General features: G+C 39.7%; 1 long non-coding RNA gene and 1 pseudogene across 9 annotated transcripts in view; both read left to right on the plus strand.

Annotated features, from left to right (window-relative positions):
* Window positions 1–14,162, plus strand: part of LOC140611752 (uncharacterized) — a 183,980-nt gene that overhangs the window by 161,638 nt on the left and 8,180 nt on the right. The window lies entirely within an intron of this gene.
* Window positions 873–10,275, plus strand: LOC140611554 (vimentin-like; annotated as a pseudogene).

The raw sequence follows: 14,162 nt of genomic DNA on the forward strand, positions 1-14,162 counted from the left end.
TCATGAAGTCTCTTGAGTCTTTAATGCTTTTTTCTACAGCCACCAGTAACTTTATAATAGTGCTTCTGAATTGGATTTCTGACATTGAATTGTAATCCAAATTTTGTAATTCTGTGGGAAAGAGGGCTGTTTCTGATTCTTTCTTTTGAGGTGAGGTTTTCCTTCTTATCATTTTTCTCAGTGCAGAGTGGCCAAAAACAAGTTGAATTGAGAAAAGGAGAAAAATAGAGAAGAGAAACAAGAAAAGAAAAAGAAAAAAAAAGGAGAAAAAAAGCAAAATAAAGCAGAGAAGAGAAAAAAAGAAAAAAGGGGGGGGGAAGCAAACAGAAATCGAAAGACAAAAAACAAGGGGGAGTGTAATCTGATTCTGTATACTGTAGATTCCTCGATTTCCCCTGAAACCTTCCAGTGCTGCTTGGTCAATAATTTGTTTTTCCCCTCTTGGTCTAGCTGTTCTTCTGGGGGAGGGGCCTGCTGTGCTGATTCTCAGGTGTCAGCGCTTGGGGATGCTGCTCAGCCCCCGGGCTGGTGCAGGGCTCAGTAACATTTGTTTAACCTTTTTATGTGGTGAGGCCACTGTGAGGCTCACTGGGGGTTGTTTACCCCGAGAGGCCCCTGGAGTAACAACCACAGTGGCAGCGGCCAGCTCTAGAGCCTTGGAGTCAGCTCCCGCAGTAACTCCGGAGCTCTCTGTCTACAGGGGCCTGGATGCTCCAGGGGCGGGGCCACTGATCTGCTCAGCTCGGGGCCACCTGGTGGCAGGAGTGTCCTTGCTGTCCTGGGCCCTCCTGGCCTCTGCCTGTCCCGGGGGGAAGCCGGATATTGGGCTGTGTCCCCGGCGCCCTGGGCTCCCGGGGCCTGTGCTGTTGGAAATGCGCCCCTGGCTGCGCAGCGCCCTCCGCTCAGAGCCGCCGCAGGAGGCGCTGGAGCTGCTCCCGGGTCTAGCGGTCGGGCGCTGCAGCCCTTTAGGGAGCTCGGCCACGGGGTGTGGGTGCTCTCACCGGGGGGCAGGTGTCTGTTAGTGCCCCTGGGAGCCTGATGGCATCCCCGCCCCTCCTGGGGTCCTGCTCCAACTCCCTGAGAGTGCCTTTCTGTCCGGAAGATTGGTGAAGCCCCTGCTTCTCCAGGCGGGGCTTTCCTGGGGCTTTCTTGTCCTGGGGGCACTCGCCCTGGCCTTAGCCCGGCTCCTCACGGGGCTCTTCCCCTTGGATGCTTTTTGTTTCTTTATTTCTTTTTCCCCGTCCTCCTACCTTGATACAAGTGTGAACTCTTCTGACTGTAGCATTCCAGCTGTTCTTTCTTTAAATCTCAGGCTGAATTCATAGGTTTTCATAATGATTTGAGGGTTATTTAGGCAATATGGTGGGGACAGGTGACTTGGGGACCCTACTCTTCCGCCATCTTGCCGGGCTCCCTGTGCCAATTTTTAAAAATAATTTTACCTATTTTTTTTAACTTAGGAGACCAACAGCCTATAAACTAAAATAGTCCATGCCCACTTTCTTTAAAAAATAAAATGATGGTTCAATTTAATCACTCCAAACTATGCACTTCTTCTGACTCATCCTCTTATGATACTCTTTTACCCATATTAAACAAATGAGAAACTTTGCAAAGGGGAGATAGGAAAATATTTTAAAAGCCTTGAGTTAATGGATTTCTGGATTTCAAGGATAATGACATCTCAGTCTCTTAGGATATTTTTTTTTTCATTGAAAGCTACTGTAGATAGTTTAATGAGTTAAAAGAAAAAAATAACTATTTTTCATTTATTTAACTCTAGGAGTTGATTGGTTATTTCTTTGACGTTAGGCTTTTGAGATTAAAAAATCACACAAATATTAAGATATTAAATACATAAAAACTTTATACAATTAGACTTAAACTTCAAATCCAAAATATATACTAAAAATGTTGAAGATATATTAAAGGATTCTTAACATGGGGGAAATCACGTAGTAAAATCCTCTCTTTCAAACCTACAGAGTATGACCTGGGATATTTTATTAAATAGCGAGAATCTTTTACTGTTAATCAAATGCATCTTCACAAGTGTAGTGATTTTTTTAAAGCATCTGTTGGTCTTTTTAAGAGATACTTGAATCTGAAAGTAGTTTGCTACATCAGTTTACTGAAAATAAACTACACCAAATGTGCTAGAAATGAATAGACAAGAGCAAGATGTTTGTGACCAAAATGAATTGATGTCAATGATAACTGAAGGTACTAAAAAAAAGAAAATGTATATGTTGAAACTTGTAGGTTTTCATTTTAATCATTCAGCACCACCTGACTGAAGTGAATAAAGACAGGAAAAAATAATTTACTGTCACTTCAAAGAAATATGATTTTGGTGCAAGGAAAGAAATATGGCTGACACATTAAGAGTAGTTATTATGAAAAACAATATGGTCAAATTGCAGTTTGCCCATAATTCAGCCAACTTCCTTCTTTCATCATAAGATTTGCATTCTTTGAAGTTGTAGCTTCACAGAACGATGAAGTCTTTTCATTATTCATCTTTGTCACTGTCTCAGAGTTAAAAGGCTTGTTGGTGACAAAAAGCCAATTAATCACATGTACAGTGACAACCATGATCGTAATAAAACATTCTTAGAAAACATGCCCTTTCCTTTACATCAAAACCTGTTGAATGTGCTCTTCCATTCCCTGAAGCTGTGAAGATAGATTATTGTTTTTCAGAGAGATATAAAGAGTACAGACCTAATAGTTGCTGTGATGATGATAGAAATGGACCAAAGTCAGGATTTTTATATTCTATTAGTTTTGACGGTAATTCTTTCTGTTACCTATTTCATCATTTGAAAAGGATGAGGTAATTCATTCTGTAGTAATTTATCCATTAAATCACATTCTAAAGTTCTGGATTGTTCCCTATGTGCCTAGAACAAGAAATTCAAATGAAGACAAAATCTGGACAAAGGCTGAATTTATTCATTAGCTAATGTTTGAAACTAATTATAGTGAAGAGATAGGAACTTAATTATATCATCCTAATCACATTCAACAAAACCTTCAAAAATTCATATGGCACGGTCTAACTGACAAAGTTTTTAAGGGATGTGTCATTCAGTCATGAAAGACAATTGCCTTTTTATTTTATATGGTCAGATTAAGAAATAGGTTGTATTGGTTGGTTGTACAGTTCTTTTTTAGTCAAATATAATTTCTACTTAGTGAATTTAGAGTAAATCTTTTATAACTACAGTCATTGACTTTTTGAAATTAAAAGACTTTTAGAATTTTGTTAGTGCAGGGACTCTTTACTTCTTGTATGCCCAAATGCTTTGGCAGTCTGAAGAAGCCCATGGCTCAACTCCTACAACCATTATATTATGATGTAAAAATAACCTTAACTTCTATAGGTAACAAAGTGAGAGGTAGTATTACTACTAATATACATTTGTTGCTTACAACCATAATTGAAGGAAATGTTAAATTTTAGTGAGGTATGAGTGAGAATAAAAAATGTACTATTTTTCTGCCCAAGTTCACAGACTCTGTCAAATCTATTCACATGCCCGGGGGTGGGGGTGGGGGGGTGGGGGGCAGTGGTCCTTGGACCTCAGATGAATTGTTGGTCTGTATAATTATCCATTGTCCTGATGAGGAAACACGTCTTTAAGACATTTGTGACAATTTGTACAGGCAGGTGGTGAGTGAAGAGCTAGACCCTGATTCTCCAGATGGTTTTCCCCACACTCTCAGAGCATCACATCTACCTCAGCATGAAGTGTTACAGAGTTTTATTTCATTCTATTTTAAACTAGATATTTTCAAAGTACTAATTTGTAAAAGACAACCATTTTACAGATGGTTGTAGGAGACTTTGGAGAAAGAAAGTTTAGTACAATCACTTTACTTTGTTCCTCAGCACTCATGATGGGAAATCTGAGTAGCTGCGTAGGTTCACAGTGAAGATGAGTAACACAAGCCCTTTTGTAGCACTGACTATTCTTGTTTCTGTTTCTCATGGCTGGGGATTCTCTCTGCATAGGTCACTGTTTTCATTTTTGGGGTGGTCAGGGTTATAAAATGGCTAACACATCCATCATCTTATTCCAGGAGATGGTTGCCATCAAGAACCATTAGTCATATACTTTTGCTGAGATTTTCAACCATAAACTGATGAATATACATTCCTTCTCTTTGCAGAAGCCACAGACACTAAGATTGAACTCCAGAGAGTAGATGTGAATTTATCAGATGGCATGTTTGTCAATGCATTTACTATGCAGGTTGATTAGCAGGGGAAAAAATAGACATCATCTTTTAACATTTTCTGGGTTATATTTGCAATTTACAGCAATTGCTAAAAGTAACAAGTCTTCAAAATTTGAAAAAAAATGAGAGGACAATTTTTAAAGTTAAGGAGTGCTGAGAGAGAACTAGCAGAACTAACAGATGTTGCAGTGACATGATCTGTCAAAAAAGATTGTATTGGATTTTCAGAAAGCAGCACAAATAAAAGTTGAAAGTAAATAGACCTGTTATACTTTTGATTAGTTTGCCCAAATATGTACTTCTATAGAAACAGGGACCATGTAGCTTCCATATATTTAATATTCTCCATCATACCTGGCCAAGAGGAGTTCTATTTGCAGCATGCAACAAATGCTTAGTGTAATGGAAAACCTTGGAATGCTGAGCTGAAAGAGACCTCAGGAATCATGTAATCCAAGCTCCTTTATACTGGGTGAAAAAGCATCTGTAATTTAGTGTTTGAAGTGCCCTTTGCTCAGAAGATTATTTAAATAGGTATTAAGATTGAATTATTAGGCCAACAAAGAAGATTTCTCACCATTTACTATAAAAAGCATCTGATGAATTTTAGGGATGCTATTTTAAGCTACATTTTTTGGTGTTATCCACTATCCATATATTAAGTTTCAAAACAACTCTAAATTAGATAGTATTACTGTCATTCTCAGACAAGGAAACTAATACAAGAAAAGGCTAATCAAATAACCCAAGGTCAAAAGGGTAGCAATTGGCAGGTCCAGGATTCAAGCTAACAATATCCACTTTGAAAGACCATTATGTTAAAAGGGGGAGAAAGAGGAGGGGAAAAATCAAGGCTGGTAGATGAAGGAATGAATATGAATAAGGGCACATACCGATCATGAGGCAGCTCTAGCAAGTTACACTGGATTCCTATATTCTACACAAAAGAGATATAATATAAGCACGTACATATTTGACTAATATGTCTGCAGTGGGGGTAGGGGGACAAGTGCCTCAGGGGAAATGAGAGGGAAGGAGGATCTTACCAATTTTTTTCTAGTGATTCATAGGTAAGTCTTACATTTATTGTTTTCATTTCATATATGGGTTCCTTTTCCCGTATTATGTGACAGATAATGTAAGGCTATATTTTATTTAGAGGATTTCTATTTCATAAGATGCTGAACTAGGAGAACTTTAGTAAGTTTCTTATAGGAAGTTACATACTTGAAATTCTTAAGACCTATTACATCAGACAAAAAAACAGTTAAAATTGTGTTTAATTTACTTATATTTTTTTGTATTAAATGGAATTTTCTGGATTATGATAGATAAATATTATCTTTAAATGAGCTGTTTATTAAAATAATTTACCAAGTAACATCTCCATTCCCAAACTACACATAATTTATGTAACATCTTTTGAAGGTACTCACGGTCAACTCCACTTGAGTCATTCACAGTAAACACTTTTTGAGTTGGAGACATGTTGATGATGAACAATGTACTTTTTATATTAAGACCAGTTTGCTATTTCTCTTGGGAGGCTGGATTAGAGGAGGAATGATGCCTGTCCTCTACTTGGGAAGAACATATTTTTAATTCCTCTAAACTTCCTATATTGGGATTCATCAATATGAATCATGAAAGAAATTTTGGCTCAAGTGAGGCTAGTGCCAGTGCCAAGATTTTAAAATACATTCTGTGGATCATAGCCAAAAATGTAATCATGTTCAGGATTTAGAAATTAGAACACTAGCTGATAGGTCAGGTGCCAGATCATAAAACACAGTGTGCTTAGAAGAAAGAATATTTTGGACATTTTTGTGATGGCCCAAATATAACTGATAGAGAGATCCAGTCCAAATGAATGGCTGATTAACTTTTCTACTCACTTTAACAAATTTACGAGACCTTTGAAGTTTAGCGTTAATATAATGCTTCATCAGGCTCAGTGAGACAAAAGCTTAATGTTGAGATTTCTCATTTACTGTTGGTTGCTTATATACAGAAGTTCCAAACAATTTTCTTCCTTATGGAACCTAGATTTTGGTCATGAATTTGGGGGGGGGGGGTCAAGTATTTCAGAGGAACTGGACACCTCCAAAGTTCCAGGCTGGAGATCCCTTTGCCCTTGGCTGGTTTGATTATCCTCATTATTCTCATGTGACTCTGTTCTAGCCAATGAGCTGTGAAGAGGTTTCTGTTAAATATCTTTTGGGAAAGGAAAATAAGTAGTATATATTATATTGAAGATAACTACTTCTTCCTGACCATGGAAGCTATTCTATGAAGATGAGGTGCTTGACATTGGTATAGCCATCTTGTCACCATGAAGTAACAAACTTGTAAAAAACCAAGACAGTGAGGTGTCAGAGCTTAAATATGACCCTTGGTGAACTATTTCTGTGCTAAGTTTAATACGCTAAAATAGCCCTATCTCCTCACTCCTTGATATGTGAGATAAATTTGCATTATTAATGTCAACCTTCAGAGTTAACGTGGTTAATATCATTGCAACTGGAAACATTCTAACTGAAACATTCCACTGAAACATTCATCACCTGCTACTCTGGGGCTCCTGAGAGTTATAGCATAAGAAGTTCTCTAGTTACAGGTACATTTTTTATTCTGTCCCATAATTCATGCTGCTTTTCCTACCTAGTTTTGGCCTCCTAGACTAAAACATAAAGGTCCGCTTTATTGCTCTTCATAGATCATTTCCTACTTCACTCCAGTTCCTCAAGCTTAGATAATGTAATTAATTCATTCATAGAATTATTTACTGGATACACATTCAATAGCAAGCTCTGAACTAAATAAGATGATGGGGATAAAAATGAAAAAGATGCCACTTCTATTATGAAGGACTCACTCTACTGTAGACACAAATGATTAGTCCATCTTATGAACAATCTGTCCTAGAGGGATACACTGAACATTTGTAAGTACTAAGTGTATAGAGAACAGGAACTTCAGATTGGGTGGGGGGGAATTCTGGAAAAGCCTTCTTGCCAATAGCACCCAAGACAAAAGCCCATGGGAGCACATTATTAATATAGATCAAGCATTGAGTATCTTCTTTCTTTCTGCCTCATCTTTAGATTGTCCCAGAATCAAATGTGCTTCCAAACTGAAGGCCATCAATAACAATACAAACCACTATTTTAAAGATTTTATTTATTTATTTATTTATTTATTTATTTATTTATTTATTTATGTATGTTTTAGAGAGAGCACATGAGAGCGAGATTGGGTTTGGGAGAAGAGAGGAAGGACAAGCAGGTTTGGCATTGAGTGCTTAGCTTGACTTGGGGCTCGATATCAGGACCCCAAGATCGTGACCTGAGCTGAAATTAAGACTTAGATGCTCACTGGGTGTTATGCTATATGTTGGCAAATTGCACTCCAGTAAAAAAAAAAAAAAAAAGAGTTGGATGCTCAGCTGACTGAGCCTCCGAGGCACCCCCAATACAAACCACTCTCTCTCCCTTTTTAAAAGTTATTTATTTATTTATTTATTTATTTGAGAGACAAAGAGAGAGACAGAGACACAAGCAGGAGGAATGCCAGGCAGAGGGAGAGAGAACAGCAGGCTCCCCATGGAGCAGGGAGCCCAATGAAGAACTTGATCCCAGGACCCTGGGATCATCATCTGAGCCAAAGACAGAGGCTTAAGTGACTGAGCCACTCAGGCACCCGAGTACAAACACTCTTACTCAAAAAAGAAATCTAGCTATTGCACTTGGGGATGTTATACTTGTCCAATTGTTCAGTGTGAGTGTAAATGGAGCTTCTTTCTCCAAACAGGCTTATGTAGGCTTTATGGAATCTGGTTGATAGAATTAGATTAGAAGGTATGGATAAAGGAATAGGCGAGACTTCTGACCACTCTAGTAAGGGGAAATAATATTATAATATAATGATTAACTACCTTCCCCAGTTTTTAAGTACTGAGAACACTGCTTACTTTAGAAATTTATTTTGCTTTTGGAGTCATCTCATGTAAGCACTGTACATGTAACTGTTCAGGATTATCGTAAGGAATGATGGTTTATCTCTCTCAGTCTAGTAAAAGAGCGATGAAATGTATTTATCTATTTTGAAACATCTATGCCACTTCTACAAATATTTGCTGATGTCCAAATGTATCACTTTTTTCTAAAACTTACCATAGTTATATTTCTGAAATTAGAACTATCACATCAAGGTGAGAATTCTTGCACTGAACTATAGGTACAAATTTCCATGACCCACAAATGATCTTCCAACACCAGCTCATCAAGAATAAGCTCAAGAGCTCTGCCCGCACCCCCGCGCCCTCGCTCGCCGGGCCTCCCTGAGCCGGGCCGCGCCGCCGCAGCCGCGCAGCCCACCGCCGCCCTCCGCAGCCACGGCCACCGGGTCTGTGTCCTCGTCCTCCTACCGCAGGATGTGCGGCGGCCGGCCCGGGAGCCGCCGAGCTCCGCGCGGAGCTACGCGGCCGCGTCCCCCCGCACCTACAGCCTGGGCGGCGCGCCGCGCCCCGGCACCAGCCGCAGCCTCTAGGCCTCGTCCCGCGGCGCGTCCGCCACGCGCTCCTCCGCGCTGGCCTGCGGAGCAGTGTGCCTGGCGTGCGTCTGCTGCAGGACTCGGCGCGCTTCTCGCTGGCCGCCGCCATCAACACCGAGTTCAAGCCCACGCGCACCACGAGAAGCTGCAGCTGCAGGAGCTGAATGACTGCTTCGCCAACTGCATTGACAAGGTGCGCTTCCTGGAGCAGCAGAACAGGATCCTGCTGGCCGAGCTCGAGCAGCTCCGGGGCCAGGGCAAGTCGCGCCTGGGGGACCTCTACGAGGAGGAGCTGCGGGAGCTGCGCCGGCGGGTGGACCAGCTCACCAACGACAAGGCCTGCGTCGAGGTGGAGCGCCACGACCCGGTCGAGGACATCATGCGGCTCTGGGAGAAGTTGCAAGAGGAGATGCTTCAGAGAGAGGAAGCCGAGAGCACCCTGCAGTCTTCCCGACAGGCTGGTGCCAACGCTTCTTTGGCGCGTCTTGACCTTGAGCGGAAAGTGGAATCCTTGCAAGAAGAGATTGCCTTTTTGAAGAAACTACATGATGAGGAAATCCAGGAGCTGCAGGCCCAGATTCAGGACCAGCACGTCCAAATCGATATGGATGTTTCCAAGCCAGCAATATGAAAGCGTGGCTGCCAAGAACCTTCAGGAGGGCGCGGAATGGTACAGGCCCGAGGTTGCCGACCTCTCTGAGGCTGCGAGCCGGAACAACGATGCCCTGCACCAGGCGAAGCAGGAGTCAACTGAGTACCGGAGCCAGGTGCAGTCCCTCACCTGCGAAGTGGATGCACTCAAAGGGACTAATGAGTCTCTGGAACGCCAGATGCGTGAAATGGAAGAGAACTTGGCCGCCGAAGCTGCTAACCACCAAGACACTATTGGCCGCCTCCAGGATGAGATTCAGAACATGAAGGAAGAAATGGCTCCTCACCTTCGGGAGTACCAGGACCTGCTGAATGTTAAGATGCTCTCCACATTGAGATTGCCACGTACAGGAAGCTGCTGGAAGGCGAGGAGAGCAGGATTGCTCTGCCTCTTCCAAACTTTTCTTCCCTGAACCTGAGGGAAACCAACCTGGATTCACTCCCTCTGGTTGACATTCACTCAAAGAGAACGCTTCTGATTAAGAGGTTGAAACTAGGGATGGACAGGTTATCAACGAAACTTGTCAGCATCATGATGACCTTGAGTGAAGCTTGCACAGATTCGGTGCAGCAATTATTACCCGCTAGAATTTCAAAAAAAAAAAAAATCCATATCTTAAAGGAACAGCTTTCAAGTGCCTCTCTGCAGTTTTTCAGGAGCGCAAGATAGATTTGGAATTAGGAGTAACTTCTAGTTCTTAAGAACCAACACTCTTATAAGATTTAGGAGAAAGTTTACAACATAATCTAGTTTACAAAGAAAACTTGTGCTAGAATACTTTTTAAGAAGTATTTTTGAAAACCATTAAAACTGCTTTTTTCCAACAAGTATCTGACCCACTTGTTTCTGCTTCAATAAATCTTTGGAAAACTCAAAAAAAAAAAGAATAAGCTCAAGAAATGAAATGAGTGGTATAAGTTTTTTAATTTCAAAAGTGGTAATATTGTAATGCAAACTCACAAAGGAGCTAAGAGAAAATTCTTTTTTCAAAAATCAATTTCTTTAGCATATATAATTTGGAAAGAAAAAAAGCTTTATACTATGGTTATCAATATGCTCCATCAGGAATTCCCACTCAAAGTTCATATAAGTATTAAGTTTAGCTTCATTGCTAATTAGATCAGTGAATTTGGGAATGTTTTGAGAAATGCTTATCAGAGCTTTTAAACACTCATATATTTTAGAGTAGATGAAATGTTAATAATGAGAATTTTTCATTATTTGTTTCTTTACGTTGTAAGTTGACAAAATACAGATGAAGAGGTTAAGAACTGTATTTAGTGAAGTCTTCATGAATGTTATTTTAAAAAAAGCATGGCCACTATCAAACCACAGGCATTCTTGCATTCAACTAAAGTAGAACATTTCATCAGTAGCAGCCTTTTATGTATAGTTGAGTAACCCAGGAAGGCTAAGGAAACGATTTTTTTTTCAGCCTACAATGGTTATTTATTTTATAAAAAAGTTTTTTGAAACGTGTCTTAATGGCATAAAACTATTGTTAAGTATGGGGTTCCAGAAATTCTATATTTTCCATGATTTTAAAGACATTTCTAAGACTGAAGTTTTCCAGCACAGTCCATCCTTTAATACTTTCTCTCTGGTGATTTTAAAAAGGGAAGCCATTACTTGGGGACCTTCCATGAGAATCATTACGTAAGATGAATAAAAACACATTTAAAATGTTCTTTACCTCAAATTCTAACCAATATAAACTAACCAATTCTAACCAATATAAATTCTAAACAATATAAAGATAGACTACAAAAGACCAGAGGGAGTTTATTTTTTAAGTTTAATTATTTTTTAATTTTTTAAAGATTTATTTATTTATTTTTAGAGAAAGAGGGAGAGAGCAGGGAGAGGAATAGAGGGTGAGGGAAAGAGAGAATTCCAAGAGGACTCCCCTCTGAGCAGAGCCCAATATGGGACTCAATCTCACCACCCTGAAATTATGACCTGAGCTGAAATCAGAAGACAGACGCTTAACTGAGTGAGCCACCCAGATGCCCCCAAAGGGAGTTTTTCATAAGGATCAAGTAATAACTCCTTGCAACTTGGAAGCACTGGTATATTTGTTTGATCTGAGAGGTTTTGTTCTGCATTGTGACCTAAGCATATTGTTGGATTTTTACCAACTTTAGAAACATTGTCATAGGTCCCTAGAATTTAAATATTGCTTTGTGTTCTTCCTGGAAAGAAAAGATTCTTGAGAAAGGCTTGATAGTTGAAGGATGCATGCTTACTAAGTAGAAGACAAAGAAAAAGAAGAGTAAATGATCAACAGAAGTACTGCTGAAAGATAAATAACAAGGTAGAACTTAGAACATTAAAACTGGGAAAAATTAAGTAGAAAGCCTTAGTGATAAACACCCTAATATAAGAATGGGAAAAAATAAAACAAGACATAATCAGAGAGAGAGAGACAAATCATAAAAGACTCTTAATCATAGGAAACAAATGGAGGGTCCCTAGAGGAGGGGGGGGAGGGTAACTGGGTGATGGACATGAAGTAGGGCATGTGATGTAATGAGAACTGGGTGTTATATAAGACTGATGAATCACTGATCTCTACATCTGAAACCAATAATACATTATATGTTAATTAGTTGAATTTAAATAAAATTTTAAAAATACACCTTCTGGAATAAATAAAATGAAAAAGGAAAAGAATGGGAATATAAATAAAATTTATATCCACAGCTCAAACCCAGTAACTCAGTTGAGAAATAAGGAGTACTAGAATAAATGGAATTCACCTAAATCTTAACAGAATAATATAGGCCTCAGAGAGACACTGTGGAGCAGGTAGGTATAAAAGCATAATTGATTCTCCTCATGAGACTCTCTTCTGAGCATTCTCAACTGCCATATTTGTGAATGAGAAGAGCTTCCTAAATGTGTGGACTTGGCCCCGCTCTCCAGTATGTGTATTGGCATGGTTTATGAGATTACATAAACTTATGAGAATATACAATATGAAAATGCATCACTATTTCCATGCTACCCATCCTAAGAGATCTTGGTATGACGTCAACAATGTCTTCAGTCAAATTAGTATCTGTTGAGTGTTAATTATTTACTAAGCATTTCACTAGGCCCTAGGGGTTTGGTGATGAGCCAAAATAGACAGGAGTCTTGCCTTCCTAGACTTCACAAGTGAATGGGAGGAGCCAAGAGTAAAATTATCACTGAAATCTATCATTTAAAATCATAGTGTGCGTGATAAAGGAAGAGTACAAGGAACAAAGGAAAGGGTTCTGATCAAAGTTTCAGGTCTGGGACCTCATTGAGAATGCATGAGTTGAAAAAAAATTTTTAAAAAAGAAGAATATAAGTTTAACTAGGTGAATGTTTGCAAGAATGTTCCAAGACAGAGGTATCAGCATGCTCAAAATCCCTGGGTGACGGGCACTGAGGGGGGCACTTGACGGGATGAGCACTGGGTGTTATTCTGTATGTTGGTAAATTGAACACCAATAAAAATAAATTTATTATAAAAAATAAAGTATAAAATAGGAAGTATAAAAAAATAAGGCCTTTGATAAAGCAGATATTTTGAGAATGTGAAAGTAGACCAGCATGCTTGTATTCAGAGAGCTTGCATTAAGAGCAGCATGGTGAAAGATCGTGTGTCCTTTTGTCAGCAAAGAAGCAGTAACTGGTAAAAACTGATGGGATTGAACACAAGGGGCCTCCAGCTAAGGAAGACCAAAGGGTCTCTATGAGTAGGCTCTCCCTGGAGGGTCCTAGAAGAGTAGATCTAGGAAGACAAAAGCTGTCCTCTTTTCTAACTTATGGACATACCCATTTAGCAGAGAGCCACTGCAGATATGTAGTTCTCACAAGCTGCCCATACAGAAAATCCATTCTAACTTTATTCCAGGGAGAACCTTCTGGCACAAACAGACTAGAATAATAAAATAAGGCCTTTGATTCTTCAAACACAATATTTTGGGGTGAATATGATAAAATAAATCTGGATTTGGCAGGGTCTGAGCATGGCTATTTTACTCTGAGATTAGAGTACCGTGAGCATTTCCCTCCTTCCCCAACTGGTATGCATGCCATCAGCAGTTGCAAGAGACTGGACTGAATGAAGGACAAACCAGACCCTAAACCAAACACAAAAAGAGATGCATCAGTGAGATTTGAGGAGGAAAAAAGTGCCATATGGAACAAAACAAAAATAAAAAATGAACACAATGGGAATCATCAGAGGAGAGAGAAGACCCAAGGCCGGGGGATTTCCCCTTTAGATAACAGAAAGGGTTTTCCCAAGACTCACAACCACTGCTTCTCAAGGTGTGGTCCTTGAACCAGCAGCAACTGCATCCCTGGGGAACTTGTCAGTTCCATGAAGTCTCAGACCCTATCCCAATCTTATTAAATCAGAAACCCTGGGGGTTGTACCCAGCAATCTGATGCATGCAATAGCTTGAGAACCACTGTTCTAGATATAAAGTCTTACTACCCTTGAAGACCAATAATAGGTTGAAACTGTAACACATTACCATCTGCTGTGGATTCTGTGTTGGGTGGAATAATAATGCAAATCTAAAATAAAAGTCATTTATTTCTGGATTCCATTTGCCTGGCTAACCAGTTGTCAGGAAAAACATTAACTTATACATCATGCCTCTTTTTCATGACAAGTTCTGAGTTTCAAAATGTATCTGCTTATTTGGCATATGTAGCACATATTTTATGTTAG

The sequence above is a fragment of the Canis lupus genome, chromosome 20 (genome assembly GCF_048164855.1).
Source record: "Canis lupus baileyi chromosome 20, mCanLup2.hap1, whole genome shotgun sequence".
NCBI classification, from domain to species: domain Eukaryota; kingdom Metazoa; phylum Chordata; class Mammalia; order Carnivora; family Canidae; genus Canis; species Canis lupus.